The sequence below is a fragment of the Myotis davidii genome, unplaced genomic scaffold (assembly GCF_000327345.1).
Source record: "Myotis davidii unplaced genomic scaffold, ASM32734v1 scaffold930, whole genome shotgun sequence".
In the NCBI taxonomy this organism is placed as follows: Eukaryota; Metazoa; Chordata; class Mammalia; order Chiroptera; family Vespertilionidae; genus Myotis; species Myotis davidii.
This window is the reverse complement of record NW_006282518.1, coordinates 2,160,915-2,175,613: the sequence shown is the minus strand read 5'-3', so window position 1 is coordinate 2,175,613 and position 14,699 is coordinate 2,160,915.

Below are 14,699 nucleotides of genomic sequence, written 5' to 3'. Positions count from 1 at the left end.
GCACCCCTTTGTGGGCCCTGTGCACAGTCTTGTTGTAGTTAAGCCTTGATTGCTGTTGGTGTCACTGGGAGGAATTGACCTCCAGGCCAGTTGGCTGTGGGGACCAGCTGAGACTACAGTGGGAGAACTGCTGTGCAAGAGACTCCCTTATGGGGCAGGACTTGCTTCAGTGGGGCTTTGGTATTCACTGAGTCTGCCTCTTGAGTGTGTCACTTATGGATGTGATGAGTTGTAATCTGGTGTGGTCTCACTGGCTCTTGGATCTCCAAGAGGGTGCAAAGTCAGCCACTGCCTGGGACCACCCATCAGGAGATACAGAGAGACCTGAAGATTCCTCCTCTTTGTATTGGGTTTGGAAGTGCCCAGAGGAGGCCCAGCTGTGAAGCAAGGTAGGCTGGTCCTGGTGCTGACCTTGGGCCTTTTATTGATAGCTTTGGGGCTCCCTGACCCAGCTGAATCTTGTTCGACAAGTTTTAGGCCATTCATGTGCAAAAGCCACTGCTCACAGGTTGGGTGGGATTGTAATTTGGGTGGGGTCTCAGGGAATCTCCAGGGTGGAGCAAACAGAAATGGCTGCCAGTCAGCCCTGCACCAGGGAGGTCCCAGCATGGGAACAATGACCTCTGCAAGCACCTCCATCTGGAAGAAAGCCGCCCCCGGGATCCTGCCCCAATGCCAGATAGTCCAGTTTCTCCCTGTATGTGTCTGAGTCCCCCAGAGCCTCACCCTGGCACTGGAGCTCAGAGCAAGTGGGAGCTTGTAAATTCAGTTCGCAGTGCCAGCCTTTTAAGAGGAATAGCTCAGTCTCCAGCAGCCCCAATCTCACTGGTTTTTACAGTCTGTAGTTCTTATTGCCTGTAGGGACTTCTTTCCCCAGATCTGGGGCCTTGGGCTGGGGGTCTGGTGTGGGGCTGGGACTCCTTGCTCCTCCAGGTGGCCTCCATAGAGGCAATCTCCCTTCTGATTAAAAAATCGGCACACACGGGTGCTGGACCAGCCCATTCCACGCCTCTGCACCTCCTACCAGTCTCAGTGTGTTTTCTTCTTCTCTAATTGCAATACCTCCACTCAGCCAGCTTTCCCTCGGTTCTGGATGATAGTAATTTTGATGTGGTTGTGGGAGGCAGCAATTACAGGTATTTACCTATGCTGCCATCTTGGTTCCTTGATACTATACTTTTTATCCTTATTTTAGTTTACTCTTTCAACTTATTAAAAAGAAAGTTTGCTATAAAACAGTATGCTGTGCTATGCTGGCAGGAGCCTCACACATCATGTTTACCATGTCTCTTGATTACATCAGTTTCTCTTGTGCTTGACTTAATCTCATGTTGTTTTGTTCATTATGATGAGTGTACAAAATCTGCTGCTAATGTTGCCAGTAAGAGGCCACATCAAGTAATTGACCCGAAAACCAAATTAAAAGTGATTAAGCACTACAAAGGTGGAAAAACAGTGATGATTATTGCTCGCCAGTCAGGCATTTCTCATTCCACCATAGCTGAGATCTTGAAGAATAAGAACAAAATGATGGAAGCTGTCAATGGATCCTCTTCATTGAAGGCAATGTCACTAACATAAATTCAAGAAGGGTCTATATCAGACATGAAGAAACTTCTAATGACCTGGATTGAAGACCAGCCACAGGAGCATGTCCCTCTTAGTACAGTGATGACCACAGCCAAAGCAAAAAGTTTGTGATGTTTAAAGAAAAGACTGGACCCAACTACAATGCTGAATTTACTGCTAGCTCAGGGCGCTTAAAGGATTCCAGAACCGTTACTCATTACATAATGTGAAAGTGAGTGGTGAGTCTGAGAGTGCTGATGTGAAGGCAGCTGAGGAACTTTTGAAAACCCTAGATATGCTGATTATGGAGGAAAGTTACTTGCCAGAGCAAATATTCAATATGGATGAAACCTCCCTATGCTGGAAATAGATGCTGGACTTTCTTTCTCTGTTAAGGACTTTCATGCAGAAGGAGGCCAAAGCAATGCCAGGTTTCAAGGCTTTTAAGGACAGGATAATAGTCTTGCTTAAGGGCAATGTTACATAAAGCCTATAAATTGAAACCCTTTGTGATATGCGAAGGTGAGAACCCAACAGCCTTCAAGTACATCAATAAGCACACGCTGCCAGTGTCCTACAGGGGCAATTAAAAAGTCATGGATGGCCCAGTGCCTCTTCCAAGATGATGTCCTGAATTGCTATGTCAGCAAAATGAAGAAGTACTGTTTGGAGAATAATATAGCTTTCAAGATTTTGCTTATTGTTGATAATGCTCCCAGAAGTCTTCCTTTTATTGGCGATCTTCATCCCATGTCAAAAGTGGTGTTTCTCCCTCCAAACAACACCTCTTTGACCCATAGCAGCTTTTAAAGCTTATTACCTGAGGAGGGCCTTTGCCTAGGCCCGTGGTCGGCAAACTGCACTAGGGCAGTGATGGCGAACCTATGACACGCGTCAGAGGTGACACGCGAACTCATTTTTGTGGTTGATTTTTCTTTGTTAAATGGCATTTAAATATATAAAATAAATATAAAAAATATAAGTCTTTGTTTTACTGTGGTTGCAAATATCAAAAAATTTCTATATGTGACGCGGCACCAGAGTTAAGTTAGGGATTTTCAAAATGCTGGAAGGCCGAGCTCAAAAGGTTCGTCATCACTGCCCTAAGCTATTGCTGCGACTGAAGAAGATAGTGATGCAATTCTGGAAGGATTACAACATCAATGACTGCATCAAGAACCTTGCTTAGGTTTTGGCAGATGTCACCAAGGAGTGTGTTGAAGAGCATGTGGAAGAAGATGCTCAAGAGGTTCATCCATAACTTCAAAGAATTTGCAAAGGATCAAGAGGTTGCAAACATCAAGGCTGTAGTTGAGATGGCAAACAACCTTAACCTAGGTGTGGATGAGGATGACATTGAGGAGCTCCTAGAGGTGGTTCCTGAGGAGCTGACTAATGAAGAGTTGTTGGAACTGGACAAAGAGGCATGAATTTACACTGACAATACTTAAAGTAAATATATTTATATCATGCAGCATATGAGAGACCCATGGAGGGATCTGTCTACCTGGGTTCTTATACCAAAACACCCCCATATCTGACAGGTTTATTTGAATAATCCCTTAAGAAGCTATGGTCAAGTTATTAGTTTTTTTTTAAGTTATTAGGTTTTTTTTTTTAATAAAGAACATGGATGTTTTATTTTCTGAGTCCTGTATTTCATTGTCATCACAAATATATTTATTGTTTTTCTCATTAATTCATTAAGTATGTATTTGCTGTTGGCTAAGTAAAAGGCATTGTTTTAGGTGCAGCAGAAAAATCTGAGCCTGGTCTTATTCTTTTGTAGTTAATCTGTTCTATCCAACATGGATACATTTGTATGTGTCTAAAAATGGAGTACTTTACATCACTTTTTCCTGTTATATAGTGAGCCCTTCCAATTTGTCAGTCTTCATGGTCTGCTCTGCCATGGCAAAATATCAATGTCAATGGAGCTGGGAGGGTTGTTGGGAGCACCCCGGGCAAAGATGCCAGACATAGTATTTCCACTGAACATTCAGCAGTTTTTCAACACGTCTTACATTGCCACATGCCTTTGAATGGTGCCATAGTGTTGAAATGGTTGGTTTTGTTAATTTTGTTCAGCTTTCTGGTTGCGTTTTGGAGAGAGGATTTGCCCAGTTCCTCACTCAGCCGTGGCCAGAGTCTGTTTTGGGCTACCGTATTTTAAGCCATGAGTGGAAAAGTTTTGAGACAATGCTCTTTTACAAAATTATTATTTTTTCCCCCAGAATCCAGGGTGGCCTCTTCAACTTTTCCACCAATAGTTGAGAGCACAAGGAATCTACCTGTACATAAAATGTAACTAGAGTTAACCTATTTTGCAAAGTATGCAGAGTTTTTACAGATATGCTAAGTAACTATTAGCAATTATGCTACAGAGGTATTTAAAATGCAATGGGCACAGCCTTTGTTATTAAGTCTCTTCCTTGAGCAGTTGCTTAGAGTAGGTACAACTGAGATGTCAGTGGGAATTTCTCTGAGGAAACCGAAGATATATGTTGCCTGTAGAATGTCATAGATGGTAAACTGGACTGTGATATGGATAAAAATCAGTGGATAACAAATAGAATGATAGAAGCAAATCAGCACATAATATTTCCTTTAGTTCCTCCTAGTAGCCTTTTCTAGGTTCCAACAAGTCTGGATTGGAGTTAATACCACAGCAACACTTGGTAATAATTCTCTCATACATTTATTATATCTCATATATGTCTGTCTATTTTATAAAATGAGTATGGGTTATATACAAATATGCTATAGAGACTATTGATTAAAGATCCCAGACATAGTGAGGTTACATGTTAAATTGCAAATTTTTATTCAGTAGAGATACAAATAATTTCTGTGCTGTGGAAAAAACAACTGCACAGCTTACAGTTTAGTGCTCTGCAGACAATCAATTATTGGTTTTGTGTTTAAGCTACCCATCTTACCCTAACTTTCTTTATTGAATTGCCTACAAATAGTTATCACCTTAAACATTCTTTGACTTGGTATTAACATTTAATTGATTCCTTCATTAATTTTGAATAAAATTTCTGACATGAGAGTTACCATTTTAACTTATCAAAAATGATATTTTAGCAATATATTTGTATATGTGTAGAGAGAGGGAGACAAGAAGGGGGCGAGAGAGATCATATTGTTCAGCACACTGTGAATAATTATTTCCATGTAATGGGTTCCATTATAATTTTTCCATTTTAAGACCCAGAGTTAGGAGAAACCTTTCTGATACAGTTGATTCATATGCATTGATAAATGAATGAATGCATAACAATACTTAGATTGCATTGGAGAGATCATTTTATGTAATTATCATGTGAATATTATTGTCTATCTAGCTTTGGGGAAGATTTCTTCTTTGCTGAAGCTTTGCAACTAAGACAATTTACTCATTGACTTTTCCTTAAATCAGATGCATATAGTTCTTGTGTAGGTTCCTGGCGCCTAGGATGATTCCATGGGAGCTAGACTCATATCTCAGAAATGTAGGATGGCATATCTTGGTCTGCTTTAGAGAAAGATGAACACAGTAGGGGGACTACAGCTACTGACTTTATTCAAGTAATACTTGTGAACAATTTTTGTCTTGTTATCTACTTGTGAAGTTTCTTATCTTTCCTCTTCTGGAAGAAAATATTGTTCTCCAATTGAAAAAGCCATAAGGCTAAAAATAACCTTTTCGACCTGCGTTTGTAGCTATGATATGCAGGGGCCACCTAGAGAATGGCAGAGGGTTAGGCTTGAGAAGTAGACAGTGTGGAGCATGGCATCTGGCATGCCATGTTATGGAGCTTATGGTTTTTTCTGAAGCCTCATCTCCTTCCTCCCTTGGCCTTTATCAAATCATTATCCATGTCCATGGGGTAGGCATATATGTTGTTTAGCTAATCCCTTCACCTTCTTCATCCAGTCACTCCCCTCCTTTCAGACACTGGACAGTCTATTCCATGTATTCATGCTTCTGGTTCTATTTTGTTAGTCAGTTTATTTTGTTCATTAGATTCCACATAATAGTGAGAACATATTATATTTGTCTGTCTCTGACTGGCTTATTTCACTTAGCATAATACTCTCCAGGATCCTCCTTGCTATTGAAAAGGGTAAACATTTCTTCTTTTTACACAGCTGCATAGTATTCCATGGTGTAATTGTACCACAGCTCTTATATCCACTCATCTGATGATGGGAACTTGGGCTGTTTATAGATCTTGGCTATTGCAAATGGTGCTGCTATAAATATAGAGAGACATGTATTCTTTGTTACTGGTGTTGCAGGATTCTTAGGATATATTCTCAGAAGTGGGATTTCTGTGTCAAAAAACAGTTCCATTTTTTACATTTTTTCAGTAAACTCCATTCTGTTATCCATAGTGGCTGCACCAGTCTGCATTTCCACCAACATTGCACTAGGGTTCCCTTTTCTCCACATCCTCACCATTACTTGTTGTTTGTTGATTTATTGATAGTAGCTATTCTGACAGGTATGAGGTGATACCTCATTGAGTTTATCTAAATGTGGTATAATGTGTGGACATTTTATGACTTTAATAAGATTTTAATTTATTTTATTTCATAAAAAGAATAATTATTCTGAACTTTCCAACTCTAAATATTGGTTTACTATTCAAATAAGCTTACATATGCCTACATAATTTTTTAAATTATAAAAATTTGTGTTCAACTAAATTTTTTTCATTCTGACAGACTATTTCTATCAACAATAATTAAATTTGAAAGCTGAAGCATAATTTTAAACATCTTTCAGTAATTTAAATGTTTGGACAACTGTTAAGTTAATTTATAGGTAATAAATACCAAGAGGATTTGAAAGAATAAATGCTGAAAATTTTATTACAAAGCTTATATGCTTTTATTTAGAAACTAGAGGCCTGGTGCACAAAAATTTGTGACTCGGGGGGTCCCTTAGCCCAGCCTGTGCCATCTTGCATTCTGGGACCCTTCGGGGGAGGTCCGCCTGCTGGCTTAGGCCTGCTCCCCAGGGGATGGAGCCTAAGCTGGCAGTCAGACATCCCTCTGGCAGCCTGGGAGCCCTTGGGGGATGTCCGCTTGCTAGTGAGGAGCAGGCCTAGGGTGCAGTCGGACATCCTTAGCGCTGCTGAGGAGGCAGGAGAGGCTCCCACCAACACCACTGTACTGGCAGCCATCAGCCTGGCTTGTGGCTGAGCAGAGCTCCCCCTGTGTTAGCGCACTGACCACCAGAGGGCAGCTCCTGCATTGAGCGTCTGCCCCCTGGTGGTCAGTGTGTGTCATAGTGACCAGTCATTCCCAGTCTTTCTGCTGTTAGCGTCAGTTTGCCAATTACCCTTTTATTATATAGGATTGAGGCCTGATGCATGGGTGGGGGCAGGCTGGTTTGCCCTGAAGGGTGTCCCAGATCAGGGTGGGGGTCCCACTGGGGTGCTTGGCTCCAGCTCCATGGCTGTGCCATCTTGTTTGGATTAATTTGCATGCTTGCTCCTGATTGGCTGGTGGGCATAGCTTGTAGTTATAGTGAAGTGACACCAATTTGCATGTTTCTCTTTTATGTGTGTGTGTGTGTGTGTGTGTGTGTGTGTGTGTGTATTAAAGTTAAACATAGAGTTACCTTTTTAAATAAATAGTTTAATATTACCTTCAGGGGAACCCAAATCAGACCTTGATAAGAATAGTTACTTGCTATACGCCAAGAGAATTTTACTCTTCTACGTTCTTAAACTTTTGGTTCCTGTGTTAAATTGACCAGAGCCATCAAATCTCATTATCTAAGTGTGTTATCCTTCCCCCTGATGCTGTCATGAAAGCTCCACTCTAGGATAGGTTTTAGTCTAAAATTTGTAAAGACAACAACCCCAAATAACCAGTCTCAGGTCTCTGTGGGAAGGACTTTGCCATATCCCATGAACTATTGACACTTCCAGGAATAAACTTTTGGGGAAGACCTCGAGCTGAAAATGCTTAGACAACTTTCAAGCTGTACTATGGACTATTAAGAATTACAGGAATCATTTTAGTCTGCAAGCAGATATATGTCATGAATGCCAATTGCTGATCAAAATAAAAACATTAATGACACAAGACTAAATAAACTGATGATGAAAATATAAAACTATGATTATTTTTTGGAATGGTGTTGATATTTGGATCCCCCCCCCCATATATGAAGAAGCCTTTTTTATCTTAAGCTTTTCTTAACTCTAAATTTAGAATATTATGATTTTGTAAAAGGAAAATATTTTAATGGTTTTTTGGTCTCATTGGAGCCCATTCCCAATTAAAAAAAATGTACCCAGACTTCTTCCTTTTCATGGAAATATAATGTTTTACATAGGCTCAAAGAGAATCTACCTTCATTTTCCCTGATGTAATTGGATATATTAGATGTTCAACCAGGGCCATTCCATGCAATGAGTGTACTATTTTAAAATGATACTAATTTGATGAAGTATGAAATGCCACTATTAAATAACAATAATTTACAAGTCCTCTTAAAAACTCAGCAATAAGGAAATAACCCAATTAGAAATGAGCCAAAGATCTGAACAGATCTCACTAAAGAAGATATACAGGACACATATGTAATACCTTAATCAATAAAGAAATTTAAAAAAAAACAAACAACAACAAAAAGAAGATGTACAGATGGCAAGTAAGCATGTGAAAAGATATTCAACATTATATACATTAGGGAGCTGCAAATTAAGACAGGAGTGAGATACTACAACATATTAGATGGCCAGAATTCAAAACACTGGCCACACCAAATGCTGGAAGGATGTGGGGCAACAAGAACTTTCATTCATTGCTGGTGGGAATGCAAAATGATACAGCCACTCTGGAAGACAGGGGGAAGTTTTTCATGAAACGAAACATACTCTTCCCACATGATCCAGAGATCAGTCCTTGCTATTTTTATCCAAAATGAACATATTAGATGTTTAGTAACTTTACTAGTATTAAAGTCACTAGTTAGTTACTGCTAAGTTGCAACTTAGTCATTCAGCTCTGAAGTAAGATATTCATTTCACGTCACTCCATCATCTCCGCAGACAATTTCAGACTGCAATAGTTTACTGTTTGAGCGGAAAACACTTCCATAAACAGAATCTCTATTAAATTTGTGGATATGGTAATCAATTGGTTTATTTTTAGAAACCATCTCTGTGAACAGTTTTAAAAATTAAAGTTAGACATTTGAGATGATTACACAATAAAATCTCTTGTAATATTTCAACTTTATTTTTACTCTAACAGTATGAAAATATAAAAATTCAGAAGTTATGCCTAAGTTAGTCATTAATAATGCCATTTTATTTTTTCCTGAGGGGTAAGATATCTCTGTGATATTACTGATATGAATGATTATATTCAAAGACAGAAAAACTCAATTTATTTTAAGGCATAAATAATGTCAGTGTCAGAGCTAGTTTTCAAAGCAAATGGTTTAATGGTGTGATATGGTCAAGTGCTTTCATATGATTCTATAAAATGGATTGAAAGAATAAATCATTTCATTTGCCATTTACAGCTTAATTTAATGATACCACCATTCCCTTGATAAATTTTGTACAAGGAAAGGAATGAAGTCTAGCTGTTTGTATATTGAGAGTATAAATATGTTTGCGTTAAGCAAATAGGAATGGAGCTGATGTGTACTTGTATTCTGGTGAAATGATCTTTGCTCTCACAACAAAGAACTTCACTGATAACTAAGAATCAAGAGAAGGTTTTTATTCAAATGTCACATTTATTCAAAGAAGAATAATATATACCTCTCTTGCTTTTATACTGCCTGAGCAGGCAGAAAACACTTCTAGCTTCTATTTTAAATGATATCTATGATTATTGTCAGGGCACAGAAAAAGAAAATGTGAAATGCAGTTTCACTCTGCAAAAGGTAAGATAAATGCCTCTGCTCCCTCTTTCATGTATTATACCATTATGTTTGTGAAATATCCCTCAACATTTCAAACTTCGACTGAGAAATTGTGATAGAAATAGAAAAAGGTAAGGCAATAAATAAGTTAATATTAATTAATTTATCCCTGTTGGCTTATGGGTTCTCTCTAATATTTGCAAAACTGTTGCTCCAACTTGCACTGTCTGCATCACAACCGAAATATCCATAAACCTAGCCACCTACAAAGAGAAACAGAGGAACGTATCCCTCCTTTGCCAAATTTTGCCCTACTATGCTTTAAGATTTTAGAAGTTCTTAGACAAATAGCACAGGCAAGTGCAAAAGAAGAACCTCTTCATTCCATTGCTACCAAGGTTAGTGAACTCTGCCTTGGAAATACCGAGAATCCCTGCAACTAAAACTACATTTAAATTGTGTTTAACTGAATGTTTCATTTTTTTTAAATTGGCACTTTGTCTTATTTGGAGCAAAGCACCCCTGTCATGCTTACGGTTTAGGAAATTCTAACTCTGAAATAAGCAAGGTTAACAAATTTTGAATGCCTAACTTCTAATTGGCTTCATCTGTGAAGCCAACAAATATTTATTGAGCACCTATTATGATAAGCTCTTTTTTTGGAAACTGGTCTTGTTTATGTTCTTTTCTCTGCCTTTCAAAATCATCATAGCAAAATTTGAAAACCCTAATATTCTAAAAACCAGCTACCTCGTTTAATTCTCAGCTAAAATTTCATCATCATAGGTTTTTAATGATAGGGAATCCTCCTCAGAATTTAGGGAGGACCTGCCTTGTTTTTTATTATAAGCCTGGACTTTCATAAGTGAAGTACTTGCCAACTAGCTTATCTGGAATCCCATCCAGTTTTTCTTGGGTTTAAGATGTTGAAAGTTATCTTACATTAATGGCAAACATGTTACCTGGGAGGAATAACATGTTAAGCCCCATAATTATTACATCTTAGTAGGAATTAGCTACTTAATCCCTGAAAAAAATTCCTGAGAAAATGAAACAGAGGCAAATAATGTTTGATAGGGTGAAGAGGTTCCATACATTTTCTGTTGAGTAGTGCTTCTCAGAAAGATCCAGGCTGGGTGGTGGTCTGTTTTTAAGAGCAAAGCCAAAACTGCATAAAAAAATAAAATACTTTATATAGCACAAAATTAAGCTATTCACAAATAATCATCCTATATAATAAAAGGCCAATATGCAAATCAACTGCACTGTGGAATGAATGGTCACTATGAAGCACACTCACCACCAGGGGGCAGACATTCAATGCAGGAGCTGCCCCCTGGTGATCAGTGTGCTCCCACATGGGGAGCACCACTCAGCCAGAAGCTGGGCTCACCAGTGGGCTCATGGATGGCGTGTGCAGCTGCGGTGGTGGGAGCCTCTCCCATCTCCACGGCAGTGCTAAGGACCCCTTGGGGGATGTCTGCTGCTGAGCGGTCCCAGACTGTGAGAGGGTGCAGGCCAGTTTGAGGGACCTCTCTCCCTGGCCCCAGTGCATGAATGCCGTGCACTGGACCTCCAGTCATTAATATTAGATTAGATATCATTATAGATATCTTTGTATGCACATAGCAGAATGATATAAAATATTTGTATTAGGCAGGGTTCAAAGAATTTCTGAGTTATGAAGTAGAGGTTTTATTATAGAAATCAGACCTTGCACAGTTGTGGGAGTAAAGGAGAGGAGTGGAAAAATCAAAGGAGCAATTGCCAACCAATATGAAAAGCCAAGCAGGTCCAGTTAAGTGGGAAGCTGTCTTTGTGTAGCTTCCACATCAATGGTCTGGCACCAACTATCTGCTGGTGAGTTCAGGGTTGCTGTTGATGAGTAGGAAGAACTGGATACAGTTTCAAGGACAAGCTATAAAACCACTCAGAACCTTTGTCTCTATCACTACATCTAGTCACCATGACCTTCAGATAACAGTGCCTTTAGCAACACTTCTATCTTTCAAATATTGGACAAATTTATAATTTGGACAACTGGAACCCAGAATGTATAGGGAAGGAATTCTGGGAAATGTGTGTCCAGCTTAGCCAAGTTGAACAGTATAAACTACCACAAAGTAATTTATAAATTGGAATTATACTACAAATGTGATTTTAGAATGAAGTATTCAATTTTATTTTTCTTAAACAGAAGAAAAAGAAACTGAAGGAATTCAGATAAGTGTTCTTCATTGCACTTTATTACAAGATAGCTGATTTTCTAAATGATCATTTTAGATATTAAATACATTTTGAAGACAATTAGGGGTTGGAGTTATGATTTTTCATTGAACTATATTAATTACATTTAGGCAAATTTGATTAAATTTGTAGCATGACAAAAAGAGATAATTTATCTTACATTTCCTCCTGTCACATCCCCATTTTGTGCTTTTTAAGTTAAATTTAATTTTTTTTTATTTTGTTAAAGCTTATAACAATTTTATTTTGTTCAGTACCATTAATTTTGGCATCCATTAAGTATTATTCTATACTTACATGAATGTAATGCTCATGACGTAGACTCTTGCCATGACCATTTTTCGTTCTAAGTATTCTCTTGTCTGGATTTTTTCAACTAGTTCTTTCATGAAAGGCTTATAGTACTGTATATATCTGTCCTATTTGAGTATTAGTGCTTGTTGCCTTTATATTTGTAAAACTTCTTGATCTATCATAATGTTCTTAGAACGTAATTTATTTTTCTAAAACTTATATACATACTAGAGGCCCAGTGCACGAACATTCGTGCACTGGGGAGCGGGGTTCCTCAGCCTGGCCTGAGCCCTCTCAGAGTCTGGGAGCCCTCAGGGGATGTCCTACTGATGGCTTAAGCCTGCTCCCTGCAGTCTGGTCTCCCTCTGCAGGAGTTGACCTGGCAGCAGATCAGGGGCTGGCGCCTCCCCCCCATTGCCCCTCTGCTGCTGCTGGTTGTTGCTGCCTCCTCCCCCTCCCATCGCCGTCCCCTCCTTCTGCCCACTGGCATGGGTCTTGGGTGGGCTGCCACCAGTTGTTTGCCGGCCCTGCCCCCTGCCAACTGGTTGTTCTGCCATTCGGTCGATTCGCATATTATGCTTTTATTATATAGGATATGCATAACCAATGGACACAGACAATAGTGTAGTGAAGGCCTCGGGTGGGACAGGGGTTGGAAGGAGGAGAGCAAGGGAGGGTGAATTCAGGGACATCTGTAATACTGTCAACAATAAAAAATAAAAATGTGTACCCATGGCCCCATTTTCTTCTGGCATTAAAGATAGTTGTGGATAAATCTGAGAACAGTATGTGTTCCTGCCTGTAGATGAAGTTCTTTTGCCAGACAGTTGAGAATCCTTTATTTATAGTTAAAGTTAAGTAATTTTACCAGGATTTGAACATTTTGTACTTTCCTAGAACATTTCTTGTACCTTTAATCTAGGTTCATTTTTTTTTTTTTTTTACAATTCAGAGAAAGTTTCTTAAATTAATAAATAATTATATCTACTCCATTTGTCAAGATTTATGTCATTCGTTTTCATAGACTTCATTTTTAGAGAAATTTTAGGTTCAAAACAAAACTAAGCAGAAAGCAGAGATTTCCTGGAGGAAAAAGAAAGAAAAAAAAAATAAAAACAAACAAATGAAAAGTAGAGATTTTCCATTACTCTACACACATACATATACATGCACACACACTTTACAATAGATGAGCCAACATTGACACAGTATTATCACCCTAAATCCAATTTATATTAGACTTCTCTCTTGGTGTTGTACATTCGATGGTTTTTGACAACTGTATAATGACATGTAGCCACCATTTTACTCTAATACAGGATAGTTTCACTGCCTTAAAAATTCTCTGTGCTCTATTACCACTGATTTTTTTGTTATTGTTTTCATAGTGTAGACCTTTCTAGAATGTCATAAGGGTGGAACCATATAGTATGCAGCCTTTTCAGGTTGGCTTCTCTCATCTATATAATAAAAGCCTAAGCGACCGTTATGACAGAACGACCAGAACGACTGGTTGCTATGACGCTCACTAACCACCAGGGGGCAGACAGTTAATGCAGGAACTGCCCCCTATTGGTCAGTACGCTCCTGCAGGGGTAGCGCTGGTCAGCCAGAAGCTGGGCTCATGGCTGGTGAGCGCAGTGGCAGTGGCAGGAGCCTCTCCCACCTCCGTGGCAGCACTAAGTAACAGCAAGCCGAGAGGTAAGGACAGGCCTAAGATGGCAGGCAGACATCCCCCGAGGGCTTCCAGACTGTGAGAGGGCGCAGGCTGGACTGAGGGAACCCCCCCCCACACACACACACACCCAGTGACAAATTTCGTGTACCTGGCCTGTAGTTTAGTTATACGTCTGTTGTTATATTTTTATATATTTAAAGTTTTTTTCTATCTTTTTATTCATCTTACCCATGTTTAGACATGTGGTGCAGAATTCTATTTTTTCTTTGCCTGACTGCAATATCTGGGCATCTGTTTGAAGATGAGATATTGAGGATATGTGTTATCCTGGAAGATGGGAAAATCCAGGTGGGTGTCTGTACAGTCTGATAGAAAATATGGTCTTTACTTATATTCTCTCTCTCTCTCTCTTGAGAATTCCTTCACCTTCTTACGTCAGGCTTCCTTCTCTCCATTTAGGATTATGTCCCATTTACATGGAGTAATACAGTTAGGGTTCAAAATATCTCCCCATTGTGTAAATTCTTTACTTCTTTAGAAAGAAATTTAAATTATATTTTACACTTTCTTCATTTCATTACTCATCTCACGTCAGAAGAGGGAAATGATAACAACATCCAATAAGTTTTCTTCTCTCCCAATTAGGAGTATTTGTGAGAGTTTCCAACACATCCATGTAGCTCAGGAGCGGGTCTCTGGCCTGCAAATTTTCAGTACTGCTCTGATAGATTTTGCCTGTTTCCCTTGGTTATAAGTTTTTAAACCTTAGTGCTTTAAGTCAAGTTCTTTTCTTTATTTGACTGGAAATAATAATTCATTTTGCTAATGTTTACTATTACTTTAATCTTACTAAATGTTGGAGGGGGAGAGAGTCTGTAATTTACTTTCATTCTATTTTGTTAATCAAGTCGACCCCCTCCAGAGTGAATTTAAGTCATTGAGTATTATATGCCAGAGTTGGTTCTTTCTTCTGTTAACTAGCTGTTACTTTGGACATCTTACTTAACCTCTCTGGCTTAAGTTTCC